The following is a 14,060-nucleotide window of genomic DNA, read 5'->3' as shown; positions in this document are numbered from 1 at the left end:
AGGTCAAAACTAGCAGTCACTCCTGACACCTCCTTTCCCCCCACATACCACCTCCAATCCATCAGCAAGTCTGAAAGCTTCTACTTACACAACACATCTGACATTTCCCACCATCTCCACTGCTCCTGCTTGAGTTGGTCCACCACCATCTTGCACAAAGATCACTTCCCCCCAGGCCTCCTTAAGGTTGCCTTGCTTGCACTACTGCTCCCTTTGTCCACTCTCCACAGAGTATCCAGAATGGTCTTTTGGAAATATTTATCACCCGCTACTTTCCTTCTCCTCATTTACACCATTATATCCTCACTGGTCTTGCTGTTCCTCAAATACACAAAATATGCAAAGTTTTATAATTCCCAACAATAATCCTAATGCATCTTCATTTAGTAAATCTAATGCTTTATGTAATAGAACATTTTTGGCTGACAGATCTGGGGGCCAAAAAGTAATCTCTACTCTCTCGCCCCAATTCTGTCTATAACCATTCATGGGCATGAACACTTCATCCCATAAAGGAAAGAAGAGGGAGGAAACTGAATTAAGGGTTAGTAACAGAGAAGTACCGAGGACAAAGTACAGCCTCATATCTCTTCTCCGTGGGACTCCTTGCCTGAGAGTAAATGCTTATAGTAGAAGAATAAGGGCCAAAAAAATGATAGAACTTTGTTCCATGAGAAATGAAATTCGGAAAAGAGATTATGACCAGAAACCAATCAAGAGGCACTTCGTGATATTCTGGATACTAGCAGCATTTGTTGAAGGCCAGATGACATAGTAGGGCACAGAGTTAGGGAGAGGGCTCCTACAAACAAATCTCAGAAGCCACCTATGGCATCCTTGATATAAGCACTGGCTTTGTCCTCATGACAGCAAAGGGTCTTTGTCAATGAACTTCTTGTGTTTTGGATGTACACCTTTGAGAGTCAGAGGAGAGATGGCAGGAAGTCTATGGTAGTGACAGCTGAGAGAATGATTTCCAGCCATCTGTGAAGTGATAGTTGACTCCTGGAAGTAACTGGTAACTAAGAACACTATGAAGAAGGTTAATTTCCACGAACCAGGCGAGTGGGGCTGGCATTGGGAACCCCAAGCCACCTTAATCTGCTCACTAAAGTATACGTGTCTCTATGTGGAAGTCACGGGCTGGTGATATCTGTAACATTTAGATTCTGCCTATAGGTGAAGCACAATTTTTTTCTTTTCTTTTTAAAGCTTTCTAATGGAGAGTAAACAAACATGGTCTTTTGTGTCACTAGCTCCAGGCTCGTTTTCGTTGGCATTCACACTTTTATTTGATGTCCTGGCCATACACAGAATTATACAATGAAATGTTTTTATATCGTACTTCACTTTCACCAAGAAATAAACCAATTTTAAAATTCAAGATTTTTAAAAATTACAGATGTAATTGGTTAAGATGAAGTACTGATATGACTAGGATCCTTAGAAAGAGGGGAAATTTGAATACATGTGCATGTAGGGAGAATGCCATGTAAAAACAAAGGCAAAAATAGGGGTGATGTATCTACAAGCCAAGGAAAGCCAAAGATTTCCAGCAAACCACCAGGAGCTAGGAGAGCGGCGTGGAACAGATTCTGTCTCACAGCCCTCAAAAGGAATCAGCACTGCTAATATACTTTGATCTCAGACTTCTAGCCTGCAGACTGTGAAACACTAGATTTCCACTATTTAAGCCACCCAGTTTGTGGTACGGTACTTTGTTACAGCAGCCTTAGAAGATTAATACAAGCTCAGATGAGGTCAAGGAAATGCAGAAGTGATCAAGAAACTACTGCAAAAATCTTCTGAAAGATTCTAGAGAAGAGGAAAGATGCCAAAGCACCACAGGTGGGGTAATTTTATAACTTTTAAAGGCAAAGGACATGAATTCTGCAAATCAGATAAGCTTATGATGAACCCATTAAAATTAGTAGGCAAATGTTTGTGTAACAACTTTTAAAAAGTTCCAATATGGGTTCACTAAGAACAACACTTTTATTTTGATTCACTTATTATGCTGGTAGATTAAAATGTGTGGACTTTGTTCATCCTGAACTTACACATCTGAAGAAACCTCTCTCAATATTCTTAAGGTCAAAATGGAGAAATATGCAGGAAATAACATGAGAGTTAGGTACTTTCATAACAGGTTGAACAACCACACCCAAAAAGTGTTGATTAATGAAAAGATGTTAACTTGAAGAGAAGTCTCAAGTTGTATGCCATGGGGCTACTTTAACCTGATTGAAAAGAAATATGCAAAGCATGTTTGTCAAACCTGTGGATGACACGAAGCTGACAAGGATACCTGATCCTCTGAATGGCTGAGTCTGGATTCCAGAAACCTAACTGAGGAATCACTGAAGGAACTAGAGATGTTTAACCAAGAGATAAGGAACAAGGGAAGGTAGATATGAAAGCTCAAGGGTAGAAATATGTAAGATGTAGGAGCAATGAAGTTCTTGCAGGAAAAATTTGACATCTTAATGAAAGAAAGAATATTTCACTTCTCTCTACCGCTATCACTCTAGTTCTAATTAATATATTTTACTTAACTATTATTGCTGGTTTCCTCATATCCACTATTTTTCCCATTTCTTCTCTTGCATTTTCCAATTTTCTCAAAAACTAGTTAAGCCATCTCTTATAAACTGTCACCAAAACGACCTTCTGTACCATTTCAAGGTATGATTATGGTCATACTTAAATTTTTACTTTAAATATAACAGGCTAGGGCTCTCGCTTGCCTTAGAAGTGCAGTCTACATGCCATACTGCAAGGAGGAGTAGGAAGTATTAATCAGTTTGCTACTCTCAAGACTACTGGTCTTTTATCACCCATCAATGCTGGTCTCATCTGTCATGGCATCCATCATCCTGGCTCCCTATTCAAGCCACAGTGGCTTGATGATCTGGTTTCACTTGCTGACCAGCTCAGCCATGATTTACACTTACCATAATTGGCTGCTCTTCCTCAGCATACGAACTACCCTGATGACATCTACACAACTTTTCAGCATCAGCCCCATGAGCTCAAAAGCTCTTCTCAGTGTTGGTCCCCAGCCTGTGTTCTTCCTTTCTGTCCTCAAGTAAATTTTTCCTCAAGGTAATTTTATATCACGATTTTCACTGCCCTTTCCTGAGACTGGGTTTTCGTCAGGGCCATACAGCTCCATCCCAACAGAGACCAGGTATTAGTTCTTTCTCTTCCAGAAAGCCCTGAGCATCTTATGTAAATTGACCGCCTCCTCTCCAGGAACCAGCTTTACAGAGCAGAACACACCTGTATTCTCAGGGAGTGGTGGCCTTTTATTAATGAAGTCAGAAAGCTTTCTGTTCTAAGACAATGGCTGTGTTCTTGCTCTACATTCATTTAACTAAAAAAGTCATTTAAGTAATACAGAAAATCAGCCTTTCTAAATTTAAATACTTGCTACTCCCCCCGCAAAATCTATAAATCAAATCCTGCCAACTCAGTGTTCAAAATCTTTCAATAGCTGCTCATTTGCATTAGAAGAAAAATCCACACTTCCTCCCATGATCTACAAGAAAGTATTTATCATATGGGTCCTTCCTACCTCTCCAGCCACAACATGTCTCATCCTTCATCTCGCTCACAAATACTAGTTCCAACTGCGTTCTTTCATTGCTTTGATGAACAAAAACATTATCTCCCTCCTTAGGGCCTTGCACACATATATACTCCACTGCTCTGTGAGGATCCCCTCCTTACCTACTCTTTAGGTAAAATTTTCACCTCTTCTAAATATTTAATATAAACTAAAGCCCTAATGCTCTTTTTCACAGGCCTCTTATACTTTTTTTTTCATATCACCTATCATAAACCATCATTAGGTATTTCTGTGTATGCTTACATTTTTGATGTAAGGCCAGAGCCATGTTTGTTCTGTTCATTACTAGAGAATAAGTTCAGTGCCTGGCACATAGAAAACAGCAGGAAATATTGTATTAAATAACTAAATAATAACTAGAAGTGGCCCAAAACAGAACCACCAGTTTTGCAATCTTGGAAAACATCTTCATTGCATATCAAAGGTTTTGCAGAAAGGATTGCTGAGTTAGAAATCAACTACGTGAACGCTAACTTTCTAGTTCTGGAATTAATGCTTTATAAGACGTAGGCTGATACGGATTATAAGACATGAAGGTCATTATAAATCTGAGAAGTAAGTAAAACTTTCAAAGAGGAATTACCTGAGATAGGACTAAGATAGAACTTAAAGGAAATGTTTGACTTGGAATAGCACAAGATAGAGAATTTCCGAGGTGTGAAAAAGAACACAGGGGAACATAAAAAGGGAAATGAGAACATCTTGTGTTAAAAGATCAATCTGACTTCTTTTAAGAGAGGCATGAAATAACAAGTTAAGCAGAAATGGTAAGGTCAGTTGATAAAGGGTTTGAACTGAGTTCTAATTTCCACCTCTTGGTCAGAGGAGTGATGAAATTAGGAAGAGTCATCTGCCTATAATTAATATGTTAGAGGGGAAAGTAGCTAAAGGTAAAGGGCCACTAAGAGGCTACTAACCTACCATAATACTTATGAAGTAAAGACCAGAGTGATAGTCTCGATATCTAGCAATTACATACATTGGTACACTGCAGAGAGGCTGCAGTTCCCACAAGCATCAGCAGGAGAGAACTGGCAAGGGACTATCATAGCTTCAGGAGTCCACATGGGTACTTGGCGTTTGCTAGGAGTGGCGGGTGGATTACCAGCACTGCCACCACAGGTACCATCTTTTTTGAGGCAGTCTGTGCCCCCACTGGCCTGGGAGAGGAGTTTCATAGGAAGACGGAAGATGCTATACATAAGCTGAGACAGGCCGGCTGGCTAGCTGATAGCATGTTAGTCAACAGGGTACTCATGAAGCTTTCTTCATGGATAGAATCTAGATACTCATGGAACTTGGGGCTAAAAGCTATTCATCAAACCTGCACAAAAGCATTTTAGTATTTTAGCAACCAGCATAACTGTACCTGCAAGTGCTTGCTGAATGTCAGCCCCAGGTAAAGAAAGCTTAGAATGAGAGAAGGAGAAGTAGGATGAGAAAGGTCAGGATCAAACCAAGACATATCTTACAGGAAAAGAATAAGAAACTAGAGGACAGGCTAAGTATGAGAAACAACATTTAGTAATCAGTGATTCCAAGATTTCAAGCCTAAAGAACCATATGGAGCACAGGGCTATACTAATGACAGATAAGATATTTTGGAAAGAGAATTTGAGTGAAGTGGTATATAAGAATTCTGAGTTTTTAGTATTTTGAGCTTAAAATGTTATTTATAGTTATTTCTAAATATCCTAAATATAGCTAGAAATATTCATCTTAAGTTCAGACCTGAACTCAAAGTTTCAGACTTTGGGAAAAGCTAAGGAAAACTAAGGATAAATGTGATAATTGTAGATAAGCTCTTTAAGTACTGAACACTACAAAGAATGATTGATAGAGAAATAGCTTTTAGAATAAAATAAATTAAAATCAACCAAAATATACCATTAAATTAAAAATTATGGTGTTACACAAGTACTGAATAAATCATTCAGTAAACCCAACATTCATTCAAAACAGTGATACTTAATCCAGGAGGCACACCAGAATCATGTGGGTAAATCATTTAAATACACTGATTGCTATGGACTAAATTGTATCCACCACCCCCCTCCAAATTCATATGATGAAGTTCTAACCCTCAATTTCATGATACTTAGAAATGGGGCCTTTGTAAGATCATTAGGTTTAGATGAGGTCATGAGGGTGGGGCCCTCATAATGGGGTCAGTGTCCTTTTAAGAAGAGATACCAGAGGGTTTTCCCTCTCCTTCTCCCTCTCTCTCTGCCACATGACGACACAGTGAGATGGCCGCTATGGGCAAGTTGGGAAGATTCCCTCACCACTAGACCCAACAGACCCAACTATGCTGGTATCCTGATCTCAGACTTCCAGCCTCCAGAAATGTGAGAAAATAAATTTCTGTTGTTTAAGGCACCCAGCCTAAAGTATTTTGTTATGGCAGCCTGAGCAGACTAATATACTGATATTTGACCAATTAAATGAGAATCACTGACTTAAATCATATTCAAAGATTACAGAAATAACTATATCTAATTTAGTCACCCAACTAATTTAACTGAAATATTTTAGTAGGAAGATCTGTGACCTAGCAGAAAAGTATCCAGCACACAGTTAGCACTCTAGAAATGCTTGTTACATGAACAGATATATGAATGAATGAGAAATGCATACATGCATGACTAAATAAAATGATCTTGTGAGAGAACATATATAAAGTAAAATATCACAAGCTGAAAAATTATAGAAAATTCTTATAATTCTATAGAATTATAGAAAATTCTTCAATGAAGAGATATACAGCAATAAAGATTTATCTGATAATGAAAACAGTTTTAAACACTGAGGAGTCAGAAATTTAAAACCATGTATATATTACTCATTTTAATTATACAACAACCTCTTTAATTATTCAATGATACACAATAAACATTTTAAAGATTAATTCTTTAAAAGTATTTTTTATTAAAATTAGCATAATCTTGAGATTGCTTTTTATCTAGTTTTGCTGAAGTTTCTTACGGTGGAAAAGTCTGACATTTCAATTTGGGCTAAGCAGCACACTTTGCTGTTTCACTAAACCTAAATAAAAATAAGTTATAGCATGTATTTCAGCAGAAGCAAAACTCAGGAAAAATTCTTAATTTAGTATTTCTAGCTCATCTAAGGATATTGTTTCCATTTACTAAAGGGAGAATTATAGATATTTAAAGTAAAATGTAAATACTATGCCTTGGAGTATAAGAATCCCATTTGCAGTTTCCTTAGTATCAACTGATATTCATAAGTAACCCATCTCTGAGTTACAATGACTACTAAATATAATGCAGCCTACGGGAGGATAACCTGGAACATATGCCCAGAATTGTCCAGAAAAGGTACTGGAGAAGAAGGTATAGCTGAAATTTCAAAAAACAGCACCCATTCTCTGAGGACGAGGCGCTTGATCAAGAGAGCATTATACGCCAAACTTGATGTAAATTTCACAAACTCAATTGCCAAAATATTGACCATAAAAACACTTAAGAATATCTAAAAACGTCTCTAAGAATTGTGACTCAAGCCTGGGCCCCCCAAATAAAACTGCTGATAATTACATGTAAACTACGATTTTTTTTCTCATTGATTATCAAAGCAACAAGTTCTCATTATATAAAATCAGTATATACAGAGATAGATAAGCCAGCATCCACAAATCTACCCCTACTTTTAACATTTTATCATATCTCTTTTTGTTGCTTCTTCTCAAAGAAAGTTGAGAGCACAAATGGATAGATAAATAAATTATGTATTATTATTCTTTTCAAGGAGTTGAGACTATATGTAAATTATATACATATGTAATATGCATTATATATTATTTACTCCTCTGAAATGGTCTAATCATTTCCCATTTCATTAAGAAAATCATCACATAATTTTCTAATGTTGCATAATACTTCGCTTTATGTAGCAACTATAATTTACTAAGCATTGTTTCCAAAAATAATGCTTCAGTGACCATATCTATGCATAAACTTCTGTCTGTACTTCTGATTAGTTTCTTAATATTAGAATATTAAAAGAGGCATTAGTAGATCAAAAACCAGTGAGGACATTATAAGGGTCCTGATATATACTACAAAATTTCCTTCCAAAATGAAGCACCAATTTATATTCCTACGAGTATTGTGTGAAAACTACAATGTTACCAATAATGTTGTCAATCAAACCAACACAACATTAGCAATGTAAAATAATCTCAGTAATTTTAATCTTCTTTTAATATCCTGGGTGAAGCATGATCTTTCACTTTTTAATGTGTATTTCATGCTCACAAATAGGGACGAACATTTTTTTTCTTCTTGTAATTTTTAAAACATTATAAAGATGAGTTTGTCATACAAGCTATTAACTCCTAAGATTAAAAAATTTTTGACAACTGCCAACTTAATGTCAGTCACTGAACGGCTGAATTATTATTGTCTTTATATTTTAAGACTGAGATAATACAGTGAATATGTAGTAAAATCAAGGTTGATGGTATACTTTATAATAAGATGGTTTATTTTGCTGATTTAATACAACTGTGGAATCATTTTAGATGTTCAAGTTAAATATGGGGGTTCTAGAAATATTCAGTAGTTGGAAATAATCAGACTTGTAATATAAATTGACATGCAACATTTTAAAACATTTTATTAGTGAATAATCATATCTAAAAAATTAAAGTTCCATCTCTGCTATAATTACCAAATAGATAAGAAAAAAATTAAACTCTGCACAGTTAAGCAAATAGTTATACTGTATAATATATATAATACCAATTCTCTTTCTCAGGACTTTTTTAATCACAATTACTTTTGCTGACAAATATTTTAAATCCCAAGGTTCATAACTGATTTAATATTTTTCAAGTACCCAGAAACCTCCACATTTAGCCTTTCTGTGCAGCACATGAGTTACTTCGGTGACTTTTATGAGCAATCATATCCATGAGATTCTATGACTTAATAAGATATAATTAAATTTAATTAACAAACTCTCCCATCCTTATTTCTTCGGGTATAAGGGGAAATAGTGATTCTTATACTAGAGAGTAGTGTATTCTGGACCTGGCACATAGAGCACAGAGATGCTCAATAAATGTTAATCCCTTCCCTTCACTCCTTGCTCTCCCACCCTTCCCTCTCTATCAGTATATACTTGCTGACAAATCAATTATTTACATTTAATTAAATGTGTGATAAAATATGATATAATTACACGATACATCACCAAGTATCTTTATACCCTATTAATGTTAGATACAATCTGCCAAAGTACAGGATCATATCAAAGGACACTTTTCTGACTCAATATTGAAAAACGAAAGATGCTGTGACTTATACATTTTTGCAGTTAACATGTAGTAATTAACCTCAGAAAATCCCAGAAGTTAGGTCAGCTATATCATACTGTATTGTTGGTTCTAGACCTTCACTGTGCATCAGAATTATCCAGGGAAATTAAAGGATCATTACAGATGCCTGAACCCACCCCTGAAGATTTTGATTAAATTGGTCTGGGGTACGGCCAAGCATTAGTATTTTTTAAATATCCCCAGATGATTCTAATGTTCAGCCACTGATCTCAAGGCAAAAGGAGATAAGCTACAGAGGAGTAAAGTGACTTGCAAAGGAAGCCAGTGAAGAAGCTGAGCCTAAGAATCCAAATCGTCACTTTTAGGAACACTAAGAAAAATCTCACTCTAGAGTTAAAAGGGGTTTGAGTCTGATGTTACATAACCTGAAAAGGTTTCAACACATACAGGCAGGTACCACATTTAATCCGCATTTAACCTTAAACAAAATGCTGATGGTCAACAGTCATCCTTGCTGTTGTCGCAAATAGTCTTCCCATCACACTACCTTAATTACATAACTAATATTCCCTTTGCATCTTAAAGAAAAAAAAAACTTTAAAGACTAACATAAAAATGAGCGCTTTTTGCTACGTAAGAAGAAATGTCTTCACAACTAATCTACTCTATACAAAAATGAACAGTAAAATATGGCAGAATCACTCCAAAGCAAAGCGCTCTCTCACTCTGTCCTGGTTAAAACCTGTTTGTCTGGGGATTGGCTCAGCTGCTCTAGTTCCAGCTTCCCAGCCTTCCAAGGCACTGACGTGACCTCAGTCATCTCTTTGCTGCAGCTGTATCCAACTAACAAAATCCAACACATGCAGGCACTTGTTTCTCCATTATCCAGTGCCTTCAAGGGCAGCAGAGAATCAGGAGCCAGTCACCCCTTCTAGCCTTGCCCTAGATAGTTTTTATCCTCAATATTTAAACACTCTCCAAAGGTGATCAGGCAGATAGACACACAAATGATCAGTAGTAGAATGACCAAATGGAGACAAACAAAATATAATATTAGCTAGTTGGATTATAGAGTTTTAGGGAAGAAAAGCATCTGGAAAACCAACTGAGTTTACCTATCACTGATGAAGGTCCAGAGGCTTATTTGGTTGGGGATTCTACATACGGAAAGTCACCTTTCCTCCCTCTCTCCCACCCTCTCTCCCTCCCTCCCTCCACTCTTTCTTTCTTTTCATTTGCAAAGATAAAGAGAAAATAGATTACTAAAGAGGTTGGAGAAGGAGAAAAATACTTTAAGTGCTACTTTATGAGATGCAAATATTATATACATGCTTCTTGAGAGCTGGGTAACTGTGTCCACATGAAGAGTTGGGATGCCTTTCAAAAATCCCATCTCATCTCCTTTTTGAGAAGAGGGACCCTACCTTATGAACAGTATCAACTATAATCTGAACACATTATCCCTAAAATTTTGCATTTATCAATAACTGGTAGTAACAGACTCTGAGGTCAACATGTATGATGAATACTCATCTTACTGTGCTGTACCAACTTACCACTGGAGGAAACGCTTGAGTTTTCCTTTTCTACCTCTAACTAGCTCCTGATTTTAGAGCACGACACACACACAAAAAAGCTACTAAAACTAACATGATCTCTTTCCTCCATTGCTAAAAAAAAGAATGTCCTAAAAATCTGGGATATAAATTAGAAAACACCATCTCCTAACCTAACATACAAAATGTATGTGTTTAACAATCCCTCCCCCAACCAGTACTCATCTTTAAAATGAGGGTAACATGAAACCCACCCCACTGTGATTTTATAGCATTAAATGAGTTAAAGCAAACCCTTTGTACTTGGCACATTGTAAGCCCTTAATAAATGATACTTATCAGGCATATAGTAAAAGCTCTGCTCCTTTAAATGCAATGAAGAGTTGGCTTTCATTTTCATTTTTGTTTCATTTATAAAAATTATGTGGTATTCTACTTAGTAATCTAGGTTGGTTTAGGGTATATTTATATTTTAATGCATAGCATTCAAGGTAACTGACACAGAGCACATAGGTGACTCTCCTTATGTTATGTCCTCTAAAGTAATGCTTCTCAAAGGACCTGTGAAGGATCACCTTTTTTAAAAATTCCCAATTTGTCACAGACAAATACCTTTGTTTAATACAATAAAAGTAAAAGTTGAAAAATACAAGCTCCAAATTTTTATTACTCTGTCAATTTTTTCCAAAAGTTTTAAACACTTAACTTCTATGTTTATCTCAAGGCCAACTAGTAACAAACACTTCCTGGTCCATAGACTGCACATTAAGTAGAACTGCTATAAAGAATATCTGATGTTAGGAATGATGGATAGGGACTGTTTTATAATAAAACCAACTAAAATTAAAAAATAAAAATCCTTCTCTTACTGATGATGTTTCATTTACATGGACCACAATAATTCAAATGAGATATTAAAAAAACAATAAAGTAGCCAGTATACCATTTTGAGCCCTTCGTAAAAACATCTTTAATCTACTACCTTGAAAGGCTATTGAATGAAGGAACTGGATTTTAACTTAATATTGATTTAGTACAGAGCAGTATAGAATAACACCTATACTGTAGAATTGTCACTAAATAAACTATGATAAACAACCAGTAAGAGTAACCTCACGAGTTTACATTTAAATTATTAAATGAAGTCCCTCATACTAATCTAACTACAATATATTTTGGAACATTTGGCGACTTTAACAGAACCTGTTGCTCCTCCAGACAGTACTAAAAAAAAGTGCTATGTACCCGTATAGAGTTAAAGAGAAACCCCAACGGTATAAAGACAATAAAGTCAATAATATATTAAGATTTTTAGTTTTTCTTATAGAATATATAATGTTTATTATGCCTTGTCTTTTCTCTTCTTTTATGGTTTCAACACAACCTCTTACCAGTTTTGGCATTAATGCAAATAACAGTATAGACTCTACCTACACAATTGAACTTTATTAGGGCTGTCCTTCTATACACATATATATATTTTACATATATTTAAATACATTTATATATTTTTATATGTGTATAAAGGGATGTATATATCCCTTTATTAACGAAAAAAATCTCCTATATCCCTCTCTCTAAGAAGACAATAATACAATGAAACAATGCGAGGCGGAGAAAGAACATTCTTGTGTCTATAATGATGAAGTTTGGTTTAATCAGTAAATCACTTCATACCTTTCAAGCCTATCTAAAAAAAATCTCAGAAACCATGAAATGTTTTCAATGGTTGTTTAGAAGTCCAACACGCTATCCACTGAGCAACAGAGCCACCTTTGCTGGTTATTTAAAACACCATATAGTGCTTGGGATTGGAAAGGAAGGTAAGAGATAGTCTCTAAACCAGCATTACTGGGACTTCCCTGGTGGTCCAGTGGCTACGACTCAGCACTTCCACTGGAGGCGCAGTTTTGATCTAAGGGGAACTAAGATGCCACATGCCATGGCATGGCCAAAAATAAATAAATAAATAAGTAAATAAATAAATAAAACAGCATTACTCATTATTTCTCCCATCCAAAAGAGCTTTTCTCTTTGGACAAAATTCAACACCCACTTATGATAAAAAACCCTCCAGAAAGTAGGCATAGAGGGAACTTAACCTCAACATAATAAAGTCCATATATGACAAACCCACAGCCAACATCTTTTTCAAAGGTGAAAAACTGAAACCATTTCCTCTAAGATCAGGAACAAGACAAGGTTGCCCACTCTCACCACTATTATTCAACATAGTTTTGGAAGTTTTAGCCACAGCAATCAGAGAAGAAAAGGAAATAAAAGGAATCCAAATCGGAAAAGATGTAAAACTATCACTGTTTGCAGATGACATGATACTATACATAGAGAATCCTAAAGATGCTACCAGAAAACTACTAGAGCTAATCAATGAATTTGGTAAAGTAGCAGGATACAAAATTAATGCACAGAAATCTCTGGCATTCCTATACACTAAGGATGAAAAATCTGAAAGTGAAATCAAGAAAACACTCCCATTTACCATTGCAACAAAAAGAATAAAATACCTAGGAATAAACCTACATAAGGAGACAAAAGAACTGTATGCAGAAAACTATAAGACACTGATGAAAGAAATTAAAGATGATACAAACAGATGGAGAGATATACCATGTTCTTGGATTGGAAGAATCAACATTGTGAAAATGACTCTACTACCCAAAGCAATCTACAGATTCAGTGCAATCCCTATCAAACTACCACTGGCATTTTTCACAGAACTAGAACCAAAAATTTCATAATTTGTATGGAAACACAAAAGACCCCGAATAGCCAAAATAATCTTGAGAAAGTAAAACAGAGCTGGAGGAATCAGCCACCCAGACTTCAGAATATACTACAAAGATACAGTAATCAAGACAGTACGGTACTGGCACAAAAACAGAAATACAGATCACTGGATCAGGATAGAAAGCCCAGAGATAAACCCACGCACCTATGGTCACTTATTTTTGATAAAGGAGGCAAGAATATACAATGGAGAAAAGACACGTCTTCAATAAGTGGTGCTGGGAAAACTGGACAGCTACATGTAAAAGAATGAAATTAGAGCACTCCCTAACACCATACACAAAAATAAACTCAAAATGGATTAAACACCTAAATGTAAGGCCAGACACTATAAAACTCTTAGAGGAAAACATAGACAGAACACTCTATGACATAAATCACAGCAAGATCCTTTTTGACCCACCTCCTAGAGAAATGGAAACTAAAAAAAAAAATAAACAAATGGGATCTAATGAAACTTAAAAGCTTTTGCGCAGCAAAGGAAACCATAAACAAGATGAAAAGACAACCCTCAGGATGGGAGAAAATACTTGCAAAGGAAGCAACTGACAAAGGATTAATTTTGAAAATTTACAAGCAGCTCATGCAGCTCAATATCAAAAAAACAAACAACCCAATCCAAAAATGGGCAGACGACCTAAATAGACATTTCTCCAAAGAAGACATACAGATTGCCAACAAACATATGAAAGGATGCTCAACATCACTAATCATTATAGAAATGCAAATCAAAACTACAATGAGGTATCACCTCACACCA

General features: G+C 35.9%; 1 protein-coding gene across 11 annotated transcripts in view; it reads right to left on the bottom strand.

Annotated features, from left to right (window-relative positions):
* IKZF2 (IKAROS family zinc finger 2) overlaps positions 1 to 14,060 on the bottom strand; it is a 176,263-nt gene that overhangs the window by 110,190 nt on the left and 52,013 nt on the right. The gene's annotated exons all lie outside the window — the stretch shown is intronic.

This window comes from Pseudorca crassidens, chromosome 6, assembly GCF_039906515.1.
Source record: "Pseudorca crassidens isolate mPseCra1 chromosome 6, mPseCra1.hap1, whole genome shotgun sequence".
Classification (NCBI taxonomy): domain Eukaryota; kingdom Metazoa; phylum Chordata; class Mammalia; order Artiodactyla; family Delphinidae; genus Pseudorca; species Pseudorca crassidens.
Note: the sequence above shows the minus strand (reverse complement) of the source record. Positions and strands in the feature narration are given on the sequence as shown.